This window comes from Crocodylus siamensis, chromosome 3 (genome assembly GCF_052110815.1).
Source record: "Crocodylus siamensis isolate JL-2025a chromosome 3, ASM5211081v1, whole genome shotgun sequence".
NCBI classification, from domain to species: Eukaryota; Metazoa; Chordata; order Crocodylia; family Crocodylidae; genus Crocodylus; species Crocodylus siamensis.
Genome location: NC_143397.1, coordinates 38637914 through 38655775, shown reverse-complemented (window position 1 = coordinate 38655775; position 17862 = coordinate 38637914). Strand labels below are relative to the sequence as shown.

General features: G+C 41.4%; 1 long non-coding RNA gene across 2 annotated transcripts; it reads right to left on the bottom strand.

Annotated features, from left to right (window-relative positions):
* Window positions 1-345: 345 nt before the first annotated feature.
* On the bottom strand, window positions 346-8681 carry LOC149868211 (uncharacterized). 2 transcript variants are annotated; one of them, XR_016440953.1, is made up of 4 exons: window positions 8474-8681; window positions 5341-5437; window positions 3602-3646; window positions 437-477 (listed from the first exon to the last, which is right to left on the bottom strand). It is a non-coding gene; the product is annotated as an uncharacterized LOC149868211 (long non-coding RNA). The 2 variants fall into 2 exon arrangements; XR_016440952.1 differs by lacking the exon at window positions 3602-3646 and having other exon boundaries at window positions 346-477.
* Window positions 8682-17862: the final 9181 nt, after the last annotated feature.

The following is a 17862-nucleotide window of genomic DNA, read 5'->3' as shown; positions in this document are numbered from 1 at the left end:
CCAACTGTAACTGAAGACCTTTCTGCCTACGCCTGAAGCGTAAGTCAAATAAATTCACCTGTTTTTCCTCAACCCGCTCCGAGTCCCTAACTCCAGACTCTACGCCGCTAATCCCACCTGTCCGTATCTGATTGCCACCCCGGCCCACCGTGACCTTGGGGCCCGATCCTTCGGTTTTCCCCGACACACCTTAGTTCTCAGCTGTAAAATGGGAATAGCACTCCTCCAGGCTCAAGAGTGTTGAGAAAATTTAATTTATTAATGTTTGTGAGGCACCCATACTACAGTAATGAGACACACAAAAAAAATCCATGAGGAAATTACTTGTTCTGTCTTCAGAGCTGGGTAGATTTTAAATAATGCGCAGTAAGTATGCTTGTGACCTTATTTGTTGATGAATGATGATAAAACAAAATATTGAATAGGTAATCATTAGCTGACAATCTTTCCATCCTGTGCACTGAGTGAGGCAGGGTACTGTGGAATAAAACAGTATGTGACTATGTGAGTAAAGAGCGCATCATAATGCATCTGCACAAAGAAGTTGAATTAAGGTTCCATTGGCAGCCTTAATTTTAGCATTTCCTGGCTTTTGAATGCTTGACTCAGCAACATTTATAATTTTCTTTTTGTGTAGAGATTAGTCTGTTTATGTGTTTTAGTAATATGATATATAAAATATATTTATGTCATTTTTGGAAATTTCTAGTGTGTTATGCTTATGTAGAATAGTGAGCCCAGAACAGATGGATTTATATTACGTACCAGAGCTGAGAACGTTTTAAAATGTTTCCACAAGTATTTACTAGGGCAGAAAGTTAAATCTGATTTTTGTTATGCTCATGCCCCATTTTCTTCTTCCTGTAAATAATTTAATTACCATATTTACTCAAATATAAGATGAGATTTCCCCCCACAACTGGCAGGGGAAAAAAATGCCCCTCCTTTTATAAGCACATACAAAGAATTCTCACTAAATGCATTGTCTTTCATTAAACTGCTCCCAAAAGCAGCATGTGTTCAGCAATGGAAAACAACTATAAAGTTGATTAAATATAGTCAACAGTGAGCATGACTATAAAACACATGGCCCACATTGGGCAAACATGCTGAAAGTAACCTTTTGTGTATGTGTGTGGCCCTTAAAAAAACAAGTGGGTGTTCCCTCCATAGGGAACTGGCAGCAAGCCTGAAGGTACTGCAATACCAGGGCAGTATCAGGAGGACTAGAGCCAATTCTGACAAGACTAAGTTAGTGCAGCCTATTAGTATAAGTCATATGGTAGTGCCCATTAAGCGCAGTTCCTCTTGCCACAAACTCTTTTTCAAGTCATTTCTATGAAATCTATGAAATCTATAAATCATCGTGAGCCATGACATTGCATGCAGCTCACACAGAATCCCTCTGTCACTCCATCTCCCAGCTTGGTGCATATGATTAGTGTAGTTCCACCCTTCATGAAGTGAAGACAAACCAGGTTGCCATGCCCCTCATCTGCATATAACATTTTGGAGGATCCCAGGACTTGTGACAAGAACAGCTAGTCATGAGTGGGGGGTAATCAGCACATGGACCCTTTGTTGGTGTTATCTGGAGTACATGCATGTACTAAGCAGTGCTGAGCTGTGGGGTCACTGCGGCTTGACATGGTGTTGACTCTGGTAAGGCCCAACCCAATGAAGTAAGCAGTAAATCATGAGCTTTTGGCCTTGGAATAATATAATGCATGGTTTGTACTACATATAGGTAGGTGGCAAAGTGCTGCATAAAAGTATGTTGATGGAGTATCTGTGCAAAAAGTTGCAGCAGTTTCAAAAAAAAGTAGCATGCATCAATTCTGGATGAGTTAAGTATATGGGTACTATATGCAAATTGCAACAGCCCCATTTCATTTCAAGGTTATTATTTTCAAATTTGTTCCTTCCCTCCATGTACTCAGAAAGAGCAGGGCCTGACAGTAAGAAAAAGGGAAAGGCTGCCTGACCCATCCAGACTTATTTTCCCTGCTGGAGCAGTGGGAGGGGAACAAATTCAAGGCAAACATTCAATAATTAGATTCTATACCTGGAAAATTATAACAACTTTATAAATTTTCTATATGTAGAATCTAATTGTTTAGGAGTTGTCTTACGTACAGGGTCATCTCCCATTTGAGTAAATATAACAATAAGTTTACTATCCAGACTGTTACAGGAATAGCGCATTTAAAGAAAATATTAGAAAATTTTCATGGAAAATATTTTAAATTAATAAATTATGGATATTTGCTTTGGGTATCTACTACTAAATTTTACTTGAACATAAGTTTTACTAAATATCATTCAGTCAGGGAACACTATATGGTCTTTATGACCGATGGAAATTAACTGATATATTTGAGAATTCTAAATATTAAATAGTTGCAACAAATTGAATTTGATTTCCTAAGCCTTTTGGTATTCTTTCCCTTGGATACTGTTTTTGGCATAAACCAACATTAAAATCTATCTCTGTTTCAAATATTCTGGTCTACTGTGCTTTTGTTGGGAAGATAAGGAAGTAAAGAAAATTAGACACAGCAAATTTTCAAAGGGAATTTTCAAGGGAAAAGAGAAGATTGCATTTGAGTTTGGTCACATATATTGAGGGGAAAATTATTTTAAATAATTTTAGTTTTTAAATGGTATGTAAGTCTTTAATCTACATATGAATTCTGTTATGGGCTTGAAAACTTAGAATGATTTTTGTTTTATTTTAAAGCTCTTTTCACCTTTTTAAAAAGAATTTATGTTTGTGCCTCTATAACACACACATAATTAACACTGGTGGTATATGAAATTAATGTTGCCTATGAGGAAAAAGCTTTACAATTAAATAATGGATCTGTTGCTGTGTGGTTTCTGAGATGTTAGCTTTGCTCATAAGACAATGGGCTCATATTCTATATTCCATAGATTCTCATTATACATCTTCTGTCAGCAAAATTAAATTAGGCAATCTCACCACTTGTATCTTTTCAGCATTAACATTATTTATAAGGCAACACATTCCTTTATGTTATGCTTCCACTCATTATCAGAAATCATTTTTCTCTTGAAGGTTAATATTAAAGTTTATGCATGGTAATGTTACTGTTTGTTTTAATATTTTTCAATAAAAACAACTGCTTAGTGACTCCATTATTGACTTTTATTTCCAGGCAAGAATTCTGTATCTTTTTTTAAGGGAAAAAAAAAAGAACTGGCTACAACTAAACTGAGAACCTGATTCTGCAGTTTCTTCTTAGTCAAGGTTCCAGTGTAAACCAGTGGCCTGAGCAGACAATATAGGATATGATCCAGAATCTTATACCACACTTGTATTAGCATCTATCTGTTCCATTTTGCTGAGAGGCTAGAATCTAAAATAAAAGTGATTTAGATGGCAAGCATAAATTAAAACAACTAGCCAGAAAGACAAAAGTGTCTATCAGAGAAAGCAGAAATGGGAAATGCAAAACAACATATCTCTTCTGTAACATGCTGCATCAGCCTCAATTCACAAAATGGCAGCAGTCTTGCAGACAATGAGTTCCTAGAAACTGAAAGTGCAAAACAGAAAAAACAGCATGCTAAGTGTTACCTTCATATATACATGTCATGCTACATGTTTTTCTGTCTTGGGGAACTAAAGAGAATAAAAGGCAAATTCAAATAATATTTTCTTGGTGTTAAAAATATTGCTATTTCAAACACAACACCCACATCTTGCATATCCCAAATTCTCAGTGAAGTTAATTAAAAGGTAGGGCAGGGTGGCACTAGAAATTAGCTGGTTCAGGGAAACATGCACTTTTGAAGTCAACAGCCCACACTTGTCAGATGCTATGAATGGATTGGTAGTAAAATCAATGTATAAGTCATGCCAGATTGGGCCCAGTTGTGTAAACTGTGACATATTTGTACATCTAACATGCAAGCATTGTGCTAGCCTCCTTACAAAACTACATTATATAAAATATACTCATGGTTGTATATTTCAGAAAATGCAACAAACTCTATTAAAAGTTTCATTACATGAAAATGTCACACTACAGAATCTAGAAAATATGTTATTATCACATTATATCAGAGGTATTTTAACTAAAATTTGAATTTCAGGCCATCCATAATAGAGTTTCAGGCAACTTAAGATCTTATTAGCTGGCTATTTTGGTATAAAGGTCACCCAGCATTTTGATTAACTCTGTTTTCAGGAATATACAGATAGGCCAGAACCAAAGAATTTGAACTCAGAGTCAAGGGATGTTTCTGTTCTGCCCATCATAGATAGAGGCCTCAGTTAATAAGGTTTGAGGCAGGGGGGAAAGGGTTGATCCTATGTTCTGTTTTGACTAGTTTTTAGGTCAGACTTTTGGCTAAAGGGACAAATTCTGTTCTAGTTTTGTCCCATCTGACCCTATTGACCTCAACTATATTCTTATCCTGATGTATAGTCTCATTAGGGTTCAGTGATGTAAATAAGAGTGGAATTTGGTTCTAAGTCTTCATTTTGAATTAAAGGATATATTCACCACTCACTGCAGGATGTAGGACTGTGTGTCTCAAGAAGAGAATACACAGTGAAAACTTGGCAGGCAAGGTCTCAGCCAGAGGGTGGGTTTTCTTCTATATCGAGCTCACTTGTTTCCTTAGATAAGCAGATGCACATTCCCACATATCTTGTAAAATCAGTTACAGTGCTACACATGCATGTACAAGCATAGTACTGTTTTTACAAGATATAAACCAATTCTTACATATCTTTCTGATGACAGAATCAAGCTATCAGTTCAAATCTATTTGGTTTTATTTAAGTTACAGGAATGGGTTAAGTAGATGTTTACTGGCTCTGGATGTTTTTTGGTTGTTTTTTTTTCATTTGAGCTCTTATAACACAAAGACCTGCTCTATCTGTAAAAGTAAAGGCTGAGTCCTGCAAATTTGTACTGAGATGAGTAGTGTATGAAACAGTTTGCAAGAAGAGGTCTCTAACTTGGCGAGTAAGAAATCCTGGACATGGGGCCAAAGCCCACTGAAGTCAGAAGCAAAACCCCCATTAACTTCAATTGCCTTTGGATCAGGCTTTTAGTGTGGAAAGATATCATTTTCAGAATCCTCTATAAATTTAGGCAAAACCCCATGGCTATATTTTAACAGGAATTGGGCTGGGGAAAAGAGTTAATAAAGATTCATAACACACATCTTACCATGTTTAAATTCACAGCTGTAGTATATACTTTGTAATATGTAAAGTTCAGTAAGGTACATATTTTTTTTCTGCCCTTCTGCTCTTTGTAGCATGGAAGTACACATAATTCATATGAGGCCCACATTCATTACCTGAAATCATTCTGTGCTTCCCTATAAAATTGCATCTGTCATGGGGGAAGATATTTGGCAGAATTGGTCCCAAAGAGCCATTTCCATATATTCTTTTCTTAGAAAAATTAGAAAAAAACAAGAGCTTTTAAGATTAGACTAACCCACAATTTATTTTACATACTGAACCACACAGTAATTCAACCATTCCCCTCCCAGTACCAATAAATTGTAAACAGTAACATATAAGCTACAAATCATTAATAGAACACAGTAGTGTCCAGACTAATATTTTCACCAAGTTGGTATGCTACTTAATCAGGGGCACAGATTTTACAACAGTTAAAGTCTGTGGTAAAGCTTCCGGGGACTTTAATCATAGCAGATCAGGCCACATGTAGAGTACTCAAGTGCTTATGTATAAAAGGATAACATTAGGAATTCTTTGCCCACCTTTATTTATAGATTCATAGATTCATATTCATAGATTCATAGATGCTTGGCTTTGAATTTATTTAAGATATTCTCATGTTTAATTGTTATTGATTGTTAAATGAACTAATGCAGAGTCAAGAAGCAAAGAATTTTAAGATTGCACATAACTATAGTCATGCTTTTAATCATATTGGTTAGCCTTATAAGTCATATTAGTAAGCCTTACAAAGGAGGTGGCAACTTTCTAGAAATATAGCAACCTTCTGAATGTAGTGGGTGTGTCTATGCGTGCATTAATGCACTTTAGTTAATGCACATTAAATTTAGTACCTTAATTGTGAGGTATTAGGAAAATGTGTACTAGCCTGTCTTAATGTGCGTTAACTAAAGAGCACTGGGCATGTCTATATGTGCATTAATGTGCTTTAATTAATCTGCATTAAATCTAGTACCTCCAGATGCCTATACATGAGCAGGGAGGCAGCTCCAATGTGCTGTAATTCCAGCATGTCAGAACAGACTTGCTTAATTGAGTCTGCTCGAGCATGCAATCACGGTGCTCCAGCAGCCTCCTGCATCTCTTGTATCAGTGTCCCCCCACTTCAAAATGGTGGCAGGGGTGCTTAATATAAGCTTGTTCAACAAGCATTAGATAAAGCACCCTGCCACTATTTTGAAGTGCAGGGATGCTAATACATGAGATGCTCTGGGAGCTTTAATTAGAGCAGCTCTCAGTATGAATGATGCATGCCTCCAGTGGCTGAGGTGGCACAGTAGCAGCGGGAGCATGGCGGCGGTAAGCAAGGGAGCTCCTGCAGACATCCCTGGCATTGTCAGTGAAGGGGAGAGGGGGTGGCGAGCACCAACCAGGGGTCAGTGACCCCCCTTGCAGACACCGCTGGCAGTGTCAGCAGCATCCAGTGGGGATCGCAGACTACCTGCAGATGCCGCCAGTGGTGTTGGGGGCAGTGTGGTGAGCAGTGACTGCCTGCAGGTGCCACCAACAGTGTCAGCAGCGCCTTTTTGTAGGAGGTGCACCGCCACACTCAGGGGGTGTATGTACACCTGCATGAACTCTCTACGCATCGCCCCTGGCTCTCAGAGCTGCTCTAAAATGGCCCTCCCCCCTGGAGCACATGTATAAACACCCTTTATTGTAAGGCACTAGGAAAACGTGTATTAGTCTGGCTTAATGCACATTAAATAAAAAGCATGGTTTTTAAGTGACACTTAATGAGCATTAGCCTATTTTAATGTGTATTAACTAAATAGCATGGGGCATTTATAGACAAGCTCTGGGAGATGGGTGGGCGGCACTTTAATCAGCGAGCCACATTAATTAAAAGTACCCAAGCATTACATGTATCAGTACCAATTGAGCCTTAGTTTAAAGCACCCCACCGCCATTTTTCAGCATAGGGATGCAGATACATGTGATGCTGGAGGCTGCTGAAGCACATTAATTTCTGTGTTCCAGCAGACTTGATTAATTGAGCCTGCTCCAATGCACTGGATTTACAGCACGTCAGAGCAACCTCGCTGTACATCTATAGGAACCCATGGGTTTTTCAGTGACAATTTAATGCACACTGAAATAAACTAATGTGTATTAAATTTCACATGTGGATGCACCCAGTGTGGCTTATTTTGTAGGACTTCCTCACTAGTGGAAGTCCACAACTGTAAAACAAAGTGAAAACACTGGAATCAATGATAAGTAACATGAAACCCAACAAGCATCTCCCTCTTCCTAGAAAAAGTGAAAATGTGAATGTGCTAGATAAACAAGGAGAAACCGGAGTGTTCAAAAAGCAACCAGCTTTGAAAATCAGTGCAAATATGTGGAGGTTTTAATTTTTGTTTCTCAAGAACTCTGGCAGTAATTGTAGCTGTATTGGGCGCGTCTGCATAAGATATTTACTGCGGAGTAGATGCGGAGAGACACTAGTGTGCTTCAGTGTGGGGGCTGCCTGAGGCTAGTCCTGCACTGGAGCTCCCTCATGTCCCAGCCAGCCCCTCTGTAGTATGTTGAGCCAAGTGGGAGCAGGCCTAAGATGGCAGGCTGACCCCCTGGGCCTCCTTCCAGCTAGAGCTGCTTTGACCCTGTTCAATGTGCTGTGATCCTGGGTGCACGTGTAAACACAGTGCCCAGGAGCAATAAACTCCAGCTTGATAAGTGTAGATGTATCCACTAGGCGTCACCTTATAATTTCAATAGGACCGCTCCATGACTAGGGATTACTCAGTCAAGTAAAGGTTGCAGGATCAAATTTGTGCTTAGAATATCATTGTTTCCTAATCCTCTCAGCAAGGGAGTTGTTGGGTAATGCAGAGCCCATTGCTCAGATACCTGTGGCCTCTGCAGTTCAAGAAAAGGTTCTTTGAAAGATCATAAGAAATCACGTATTTAATGACAGTGCTGTAGTAACAGGTACATGCTCATTTTCTCTTTTTGCTTAAGACAGCTACCCTCGACATCCTACAGAAAGATGCAGTCAGATCACACTACACACAAATAGCAGGGAATGAAGGAGGATCTGATGCTGTGTACCTCACCTTGAGGGTGACAGACAGGACATTTTACTATATATGTTTATACATTAATACACAGAAACTTGACTTGGTAGGGTTTTTCTAGATATCTTAATTCTGCTGATGCAAAGTGAGAGTGAAATTACAGGTGCCAGTTTGTAATGTAGAATGCTGATAAACAACTTACCATTTTGCAGTGGCTGGTCACATCTGGAGCCTGTTGGGATGCAAAAGTACTGGAAGGATTATTGCAAAACTTAAAGACACTTATGTTACCATAACTTTTGCTTTTAACCTAAATTAGTAGTTTTTACATTTTTTTTGGAGGATCTTATTGGTTATATTGTACTTATTTAGCTAGCCATCTAATTGAGCAGCAGGGAAAGGGAGGGAGTCAGACCTACAGCACTTGTCAGAAAACTTTTCTAGTTTGACCTTAGACTGAGACAGGCTGGTATAAAACCATGGATCAGTGGATTGTGTTTTATTAATTTCAGTATTTCTTGAAACTCCATAACCTGCAGTCCCCAAATCTGACCCTTCAGGCACACTAAGTGGTCATGCAACATTTAATTTTATACATTATATCGAGTGTTTAAATTAAAAGAATAATATAAGCTAAAGTACATTGGACATTTTCCTCCTTAATTTACTACAATACTTTAATAATAGTACAAAGTCAACATGTGCATACTTATATACATGCTCACACAGAGAGGACCTCAGTCAGGGCTGTGGCAGGGGGAGTACCTAACCTTCCATTTTGTGATTTTTTAAATAATTTTTTCTGCCTTGGCCACAATGAGGAAATATTTAACTCGATTTTACATTTCATTACAGTGCTTTATCATTATCAAAGAGCCCAGCCACTTTCTGCTGAAAGCCCCTATACAAATACAAGGGATTGTTATGAATTAGTATTTTTACATTATTATTTGTCATATCAACTTGCCAAAATACAGCTGGAAATACAAAGGGGATCAAGAAAGGTTTGCTGTTCACTGCACATAGCAGTATTCTGAAATCCTTGCAGAATTTCCATCAGGTCACTGTAGCAATAATTATGCATGTATGCAGTTAATGTTCCCTGACTGCTTCTGATCCTCTGTGTCTGTTCCCTTTCTGTGCTCTCCTGTTGAGATCATACAGTCTGAATATAACATACTGCAAACTAGTCAGAACTCAAAATCCTGGCAAATTTATAAACCCTGGTCCTGAAAGAAGACTTCCAATCCCTACAAAACAGAACACTAAATGTTAATGCACACACAGTTCTGAGATCATATAATAAATACTCGTTGTGGCAGAAATGCCAGAAATGGTTTCGTTATAACCCGCACTATTGTCCAAAAAACATTTCCTGTTCTGTCATGTAATGTGTGTCTCATGAGACACTGCCCACAGGAGTGGGCTGGGTTTGGAGCTGCACCCATGAGGCCAGAATTTGGCCCATTATTTTGTTTCAGTTGACTGCTCATTGTTGGTGGTAAGTGTGCTTTGTTTTTACCATACGGTTTAGTGTATTCATGAAAAATATTTGTACTGAAACAGAACACTCCAAAATGACCTTTTTGAAGTACTACAGATCTTTCATGAGTACCTAGTGTTTTAAATACAATTTTTACCCCAGAAAAGATGTTGTCAAAATTGGTTAACTGTTGCTCCCTGTTTTTTGGATGTCAGTAAACATTAGAAGAGTTTTCTTTGGTGCATTTTCAGAGACTGAGGTTAAATTAGATGCAGAGTCAGAACAGTAGTCTGTCAATGAAGCTCCCTTTATTTTCTGCCCCACATGCTATTGGGCTGAGGAGAAGCCCAGTTTTGCTGCCTCTTCTGTTGCTCCTGTTTGTTGATGATAAACTCCAATCTGATAATCCTTAGTCCTGTGACTATGGATTTTGCCCAGTCTGCTCCTATCATATCAGCAAGATTTTGGCTGCATATTAATACTGGTGGGAAAAGATCCTGATAAGAAAGAATCCAAGAGATCTGTCTAGTTTTCCGGCTGTCTTGTAAGTGCTGGCTATTTGTGCCACCTCTGCCAGCCTCTTCCCTGGGCACGCACCAGGAAGGTTAAGCACACATCCTTTTAACAGCTCTTTAGTTTCATCCTCTGCTATGAACTCTATGCCTTGGCCCCGCTATGGAGATTTTCTTCCACTTCTGCATGTTTAATGTAATATTGCACTTCTGAACCTCATCTGCAGTTAAGTGCCCTTTACTTCTGATATTCTGTTCATACTACTCAGAGTCTTTTCTGCACACCCTTCCTGACAGCTTCCTACAACAGCTCAAACACAACACAAAATTACTGCATATAGTTGCGTGTGTGTATGTGTGTGTGCGCGCGCGTAAAGAACAAGTGTCTGTATAGATAATTTTTTCACTCTGTCACTCAAACAATTCTGCCTCTTGAAATGTGGTGTATACAAAATATTGTGCAAATGTGGCTTTCTTTATTGTTACATGGTTCAGAGCAGAAATATCCATTGCTTTGAACATCCTGCCAATAAAAATTTTAAGGGATGTTTAAACTATTAAAAGTGTCAAATATATTTAGATTTTATTAACTGGTCTATCTATTAACATATAGATTCCCTTTGTTATTTTTACCCTACTTTTATGCAGAATACACACAAAACAGCCTCAGCTAAACTCTTCTTTTGATTGTTTTTCTGCTTTTTCCTTTATTCTAGCACTGGAACTGGAATTGAGAAATTTTTGCCTTAAATTCCAGCTGAAACAAAAAACTTTATCTTTGCATAAGACATACTATATCTTCATGCAATGAGATCTAAAATAAATAAATAGCCAATCTGCTGTACCTGCTGAGAAATCAACATGCTTATCTGTCATGTCCTATTAGCCAACATAACACATTCTCACTATACAGACTCGCTAGCTCGGACATACAGTATTATGTTCCAGTTTTACTTCACCACTGAAGCTCTCTGGTGTCTGACCCTGAGTCTGATGGCAAGAATCCAAAGGTCTTATGACAAAGCACTGGCTCAACAGTGTCCCACAAAACCACCCTTCAGAAAGAGGCATTGACACTCAGCATGCCATCCTTCATTGTCAGCAGGCAGAGTACAACAATTACAAGGATTTACTGCATCCTTAATACTGCTGATTCATAGACAAAGATGGGATATAAATCATACAATATTAGCACTATTCATAGCCCCAGCATCCAGTTGCAAAGACTATAATATTTTAAAGGCATTCCTATTTGTGGCAGAAAAATTAAGATCACCAAAGAAACTTTCTCACTGAGACTGGATCAAATGCTTGTGCGTAGCCTGTTTTACCCCTCTAACTTTCCTCTGTCTGTTAGGGTGGTGCTTTGTAAGACTGCTACAAAATTAAATACTTAGGGTATGTTTATACCATGCAGCAATATGTTTCAGCAAGTATGCTCCTGTGCATGCCTCCCGCACCTGCTCCCACTCATATGCTCCAGCCTGAGAAATATGCTGGGTGGCTGCTCCAATGATGTCCTGGCAGTCAATTTCAAGTACACCAGAGACAGTGGTCATCAGTGGTCATGATCGTAAAAATATATCCCCAGAGCAGCCTAGCATTGGAGCACTCAAGGAGGGACAGGAAAGTGGGGTATGCTCAAGAATAGCCTTACCAGGACACACTGCTGCCTGGCAAGACATACCCACAGAGATCTCAATAATAAGTGTGGCATCAACACCTGGGCAGAATAGAAACAACTAGAAAAATGATGGGTTGTAGGTGGCTGAGTCATGGATTGGTGGATGCACACAGGGACTTTGTAGATGTTTTCTCTACTGCTAGTCGCTCCAGCAACTCCAAGGGTGGAGGTTCAGGATGGCACTTGACCATGGCAGTCTTCAGGACAGCGTGTCACACTATTTCTACTGTGGTTGTAAATGCTAAACTGAATATGATCAAAAGAGAATGATGAAAAAAAGAAGGCAAAGTCCTATTCAAGCCTAGTAACCAATAGACAAAGCACAGCAGTTCCGGTAGCCAACAACACACAAAGAAGCAATGTGGTTTGCATCACAAGTAGCTGAGGGCAGCCTTCAGCCCAAATCCTAAGTGGGGCTCACACATATAGGGAGTTTAGGGCATAACCCTGGGAGGTGAGACCCCCTTCTCAGGTGATGAAAGGAAGTGTGCCCAGATCTACCACTACCTGGAGGAGTTATCTAATCACTAGATTAAGATATACAAGATTGTCACCACTCCCTCTTCTTTCTTTAAAAGAAAGTGACCACAATTTGTGTTTTATGAAACACCTGACATTGGGATGTCAGATATGCTCTGGGAACACCTACTGGATTGGGCCCCTCAATTTAGGTAGAGAAATTACTAGTTTCTGGATTCTAATCAGGCTTAGACAGGAGATTAATGCAAAGCTGTTCAGTCTGGGGTAGGTCTGGGCATGGTCAGAAGTGGAAGTGCTGGTGTCATAGTCAATCAGAGATGCTTACTCAGCTTAGACAACATCTGGGTAAGGATATTTTGAGCTGCAATTTTGGACTTAAGCAACTCAGTTTTACCTAAGCCCTGCTTTAGGCACCTAAATCTATTATGAACCGAACCCTTCTTATTTACATAATACCCAGAGGTTTTAAAATGCTGTAAAATTATTATTATTATTTATATTGTAGTAACTCTTAAAGCCTGCCATCAGGGTCAGGGCTCTACTGGACTAGCCACTGTGCAGACATGTAGAGAAAGTCCCTGCCCCAAAGAGTTTGCAATCCACTTGGGAAGGACAGTAATAGACATATGTAAATATTAAATGTTTGTTATACATATCATTGGAGTTACTTGTTTAATAAACACATTTCTCTAACCATCCTCCACCTCTCTCTTTTTTATTGCCCATCAACCCCAGAAAGCCTGTGGGACCCTCCTGTAAGCCTGCCCACCAGAAACTGAAGTAAGCAGGAGTGGGAGGAAACCAGCTAGCCTGCCAGCCATTTATGACCAATTCACCATTCCCTATTGCTAACCTGAATAACCTCCTACTGCCCCAAAGCATATAGCTTTATTGCAGGGGTGGGCAAAATACACCCTGCAAGCCCAATCCGGCTCACAGAGGGGTTTTGTCCAGCCCGCAACGGGTCCCTCGATCCTGCCTGGCTCAGGCATCACCCCATGCTAGCACATGCTGCTGCCCCCTGGGCATGCAGCAGGGCTACAGCAGCTCCATGCCTTTTTAGGCAGCTGCTGGCCCCAGCCCTGTGGTACTGGCAGGGACCCGTGTGTAGCCTCATTCCACTCCGCGCCTACTGCAGACTCAACTGCTCACTCAGAACAGCTGCAGCAAGAGCAGTGCCGGTGGAAGAGAAGTATGCTCAGCGTGAGGAAAAACCGGCCCCTCCCCGTCAGTGCTACCCAGTGCTTCCTGCAACAGCCATGTGGAGTCCATGCTAGCCTGCCTTGTACTGTCACCACTGCCTCCAGGCTGCCCAGAAAACCCTGTGCTGATCACACTTCTGCCCCACCAGCAGTGCTCTTGCTGCAGCTGCTCAGAGTGAGCAGCCAGGTCTGCAGCAGGTGCAGGGCAGGGTAAAGTGGAACTGCACGTGGATCCCCACCATTACCATGGGGCTGGGGCCAGCAGCTGTCTATAAAGGAAGCCCAGCACAGAGCTCCCACAGCCCTGCTACCTGCCCAGGGGTGGCAGGATGCGCCATGGGTGAGCAGTGTGAAGCAAACATGGGGACCAGGTCAGGGATGTGTGCATCTGGCTGATCCACTCCTGCTGGGGTCAGTCTGTAGCGGGTGTGGGGCAGGCTAGGGCTGTGTGCTGCTGGCAGTGGTGGGAAGGCACTGCAGGATGCGTGGGCTCTGGGTTGTTGTGAGGCAGGGGCAGGTGATGACTAGCTGAGAGGGCCACGTGCAGGGGACTCCCATGTATGCCCCACCAGACCCACAAAACCCTCCCTTGCAAACCCCACAACCACATTCTCTCCCACACACAGTTACACAAACACCACACCCCTCCCACACACACCCAGGGGTCTCTGGTGGGATCCCTGGTCACTACTACTTGCACATACCCCAACACACACATGCATCCACACCCTCCACACACACCCCCAGCCATCCCTGCTCCACATACCCCACAAACCCCATAGCCCTCATGCCCCAGTTCACATCACCTATGGTAAACCCCTTTTCCAAAATGAGTACTTCTGGGGCAATGGTAGAGACTTCCAGTGACGATGCGGGGTGGGACTTCCAATACCAAGATGGCAACCAGGGGGCAGAGCATCTGTCAAGGGGCAGAGCTACCCTTGTGGCCCTCAACAGCTTGCCAAAACTTGTAAAGCGGCCCTCCAGCCGAAATAATTGCCTGTCCCCTGCTTTTTTGGATGGTTTGGATAAGTATGATCCTGAGCCTCAGGCAGGGTGTTAGATTAGATGACCTATGCAGGTCCCTTCCAGCTCTACTTCTCTATGATAACTCTACTGAAGCAAACAAAAAAGCAAACAAGCAAAAAATTACATTTATCCACATTTGAGGAAACATGGCTGAGAATATAGTCAGTGTATCCTGAGTGCCAGGGCAAGAAGGCTTTGAGGCCACAAGACCCAGCTCTGCGTGGTCATACAAAGTACTGGGTACTACTGGAATCTCTACAGAAGTTAGAGAAACCTTTTCTATTGAAATGGATAAAATATAAGAAACCCTTCTTAACATCAAGGCTAGGGACAGACATTACACACAAACCAGTTTATGCAATATGTGTCCCAGACTCCTTCCTGGTTTAAGTTAAATCAGAGTCCCCCAGCACCCTGATATCTCTGGGCTTGGTGGGGCTCTCTGCCTCAGAGAGCTGGGCTGGCCCCTCTCCTCTGCTCCCTGGCTGCAGTTCTGGTAGAGACTGCACATATAGCAGGGTCTGCCTGGCTTCCTCCTGCTCCCCTCCTCCCCCTCACCACTCCCTGCTGAAGCAGGGATTCCCCTATCCTTTCTGCCTTACACAGACACCTATCAGCATTAGCTAGCATACCACATGTTGGCTACAGACCATGCTGCGGGAGACAGGACAAAGGCAGAGAGGACCGTCAGCTTAGGGATTTTGGAGCTAATCAACAGGTAACTGGTAATGTCCCTCCATTCCTTCCTTGGAAAAGCTGTTGAAGAAGAGCTTGAACTAATGGAGAGAGGCTTTGTTTTCTGATGAGGTGATAAACCCTGAGTTATCAATTCCCTGTTGCGCTGCTTGGGGAGGGTCTCTAATCAGAGCATGCTGCTGGGGCCTGGCCACACACCCCCTCAGCTCAGCACAGTGGAAGGGAGGGAGGGCTGCTCTAGCACCCCCTGACTTCTTGCCTGAGCCACTGCAGGCATGTGCCTACTTTTTTGGGATGTATGGATGGTTACAAACCAGTTTAGCCTAGCCAGGTTAAACTAACCTGCAAAGATTGAATCAATTCAGGCTTAGGCTTTTTGAATGTCTGTCTCTAACCCAAGAAACAGTTAAATATATTGGGAAATAAAGAGCCTGAACTTATTGCTCTTCCTTCCATTGCTTTCAGTGACTATTTATCCTGAAAAAAGAAAGCAGGGTCAGGCCCAGTGTTTTTAATCACAATTGGCACTTCTGAGCCTTTTTGGCTAATCCAGAAAAGTAATATCATGTTGGACTCTGGCAGCATGGAGGCTCCATGTGAGAGGCTGACTGTAAGCCACTTTTTATCCCGCTTTAATACCAGGTTCACAATCCAAAAAGGAACTTTAAACACTTTATTTTAATATTAAAACTTAAAGCTTTTCTTTTGTAAAGGGGTTTATAACCTCCAATAAAAAATTGCCTTTGAAACTTGGCTTAAAAGGTCTCAGTAAAGCAGTGGAGTTTTAGGTTCAATCTTTCAGTATTTAAAAAGATTAACAGCTGAACAGATAAACAAATTAGCAGCCTGCCTGCCTAAAACCCACCCTAACTAGGTGATGGATTTGACTTTCACTGCAACTACGGTCTGGAAGACGCTCTTCTGCAGAAACACTTTCTCAATGGTGCTACCTGCAAAGTGAAACTGGCTGGGATTGATGCTACTGGGAAAAGATTTCAGCAGAGGAGCATGGCACTAATCAAGTTCTCCTGCTGCTGCAGCCCTGGCCCTTAACAATGAAAGAAAAGGCACAGAGAAAGAAAAGAAAAGACAAAACAGAAGGAAAGACATAAAGAAGGAAGAGAACTGAAAAAGATGCATAGGTTATTTCTCCTGGTCTGTGGAAAGTGGCCACCTGTCTTCCCAGGTGTAGGCAGGCCCAAAACATCATTGATGCTTTGTAAACTGCATGGATTTCAAGGATTCTGTGGTGACCAGGGAAATCTATTTGTAAAAAAAAGTGTTTTTATCCAGATGCCCAGATATCTAGATACAGGCATCCCAAAGGATGAGACTTCCTCCATTTGTTTTGGGTGACTATTCTGCAGCTTACATGTCCTGGAGATTTCACTGTCAGGAATTATAACTTGCATTTCTTCCTACATTTTCCTTCTATTGATTTTTCCCCCCAGTTTCTCATATTCTATCACCTTGCTCCAAATTAAATAATTCAGTTTGCAACTTGGACCCAATCTTTCATCTCTATACTCAAGCAAAACTCCCTCTGGAGTCCACAGGAGTTTGTCTGAGTTAGACTTGTAGAAGCAGGCTTTTATGTTCAGACCCTTACAAGTTTTGAGGACTATCTTGCCAACCTCCACAAGTATCTCTAGCCATGCTATTTATGTTTATTTCTTTTTAATATTTTTTCCATGGATAAATCAATCACATCAGTACCTGCTCATTTTCACTTCTGTTCTCTAATGTGCTTCAGTTTATCAGTATTTCTTTTTCATTCAGAACTAAGTGCAATAGTGAGGTCATACTGAACAAACATCTGTAATACCACCCTTCTCTTCTTTAATCTGCTGGGGCAAACTGGTCCAAGATACCTTGAAGACCACTTCCAGCCTGTCTTCAAAATGGCCTGTTATCTTTAAAGGTGACTCTAATCTGTACATTTAGCAAGTAGACAGACTACTTCAAAGGGCCTCTGCTCCTCCCAGCTGGACTTACGTATTCTGTGTTCATCACCATAGTCACATAGTAAGCAAGCAGTCACCTCCTTTTTCAGGTGTCAGTATGCTGTGAAGTCCCATACTGTCATTGTCCTATCACTTTATGGAATATTCCATATGACTGATGGAGCAGAACTGATCAGGAGTCTATCCTTTCTCCAGGCCCCCATAACAGGAAGCACAGAAGCCAGAATGATTAGTCTTACATATGGCCTACTGGAAACCTGCAATTTTAACGTAGGCTACAACTGGTTCCAGTTACCCAGCTAGATTATACAGGTTCTCAGGGACATGTCCGTACCCCCTCTCTGTTGAGCCCATGACTGTCAATAAGAACCAACCACACTTGTTTGCTCCTCCTCTATGCATGAATGAAACCCAGCAATTAAATATAACATGGGACTGACAGCCAGACTAAGTAGGAATAGCTGCCTGAGAACCTAACAACAGCATTCTTCTGCAGGACAAGGCAAACATGGTTGTCTCTTCAACAGTGACTGAAAGCAGT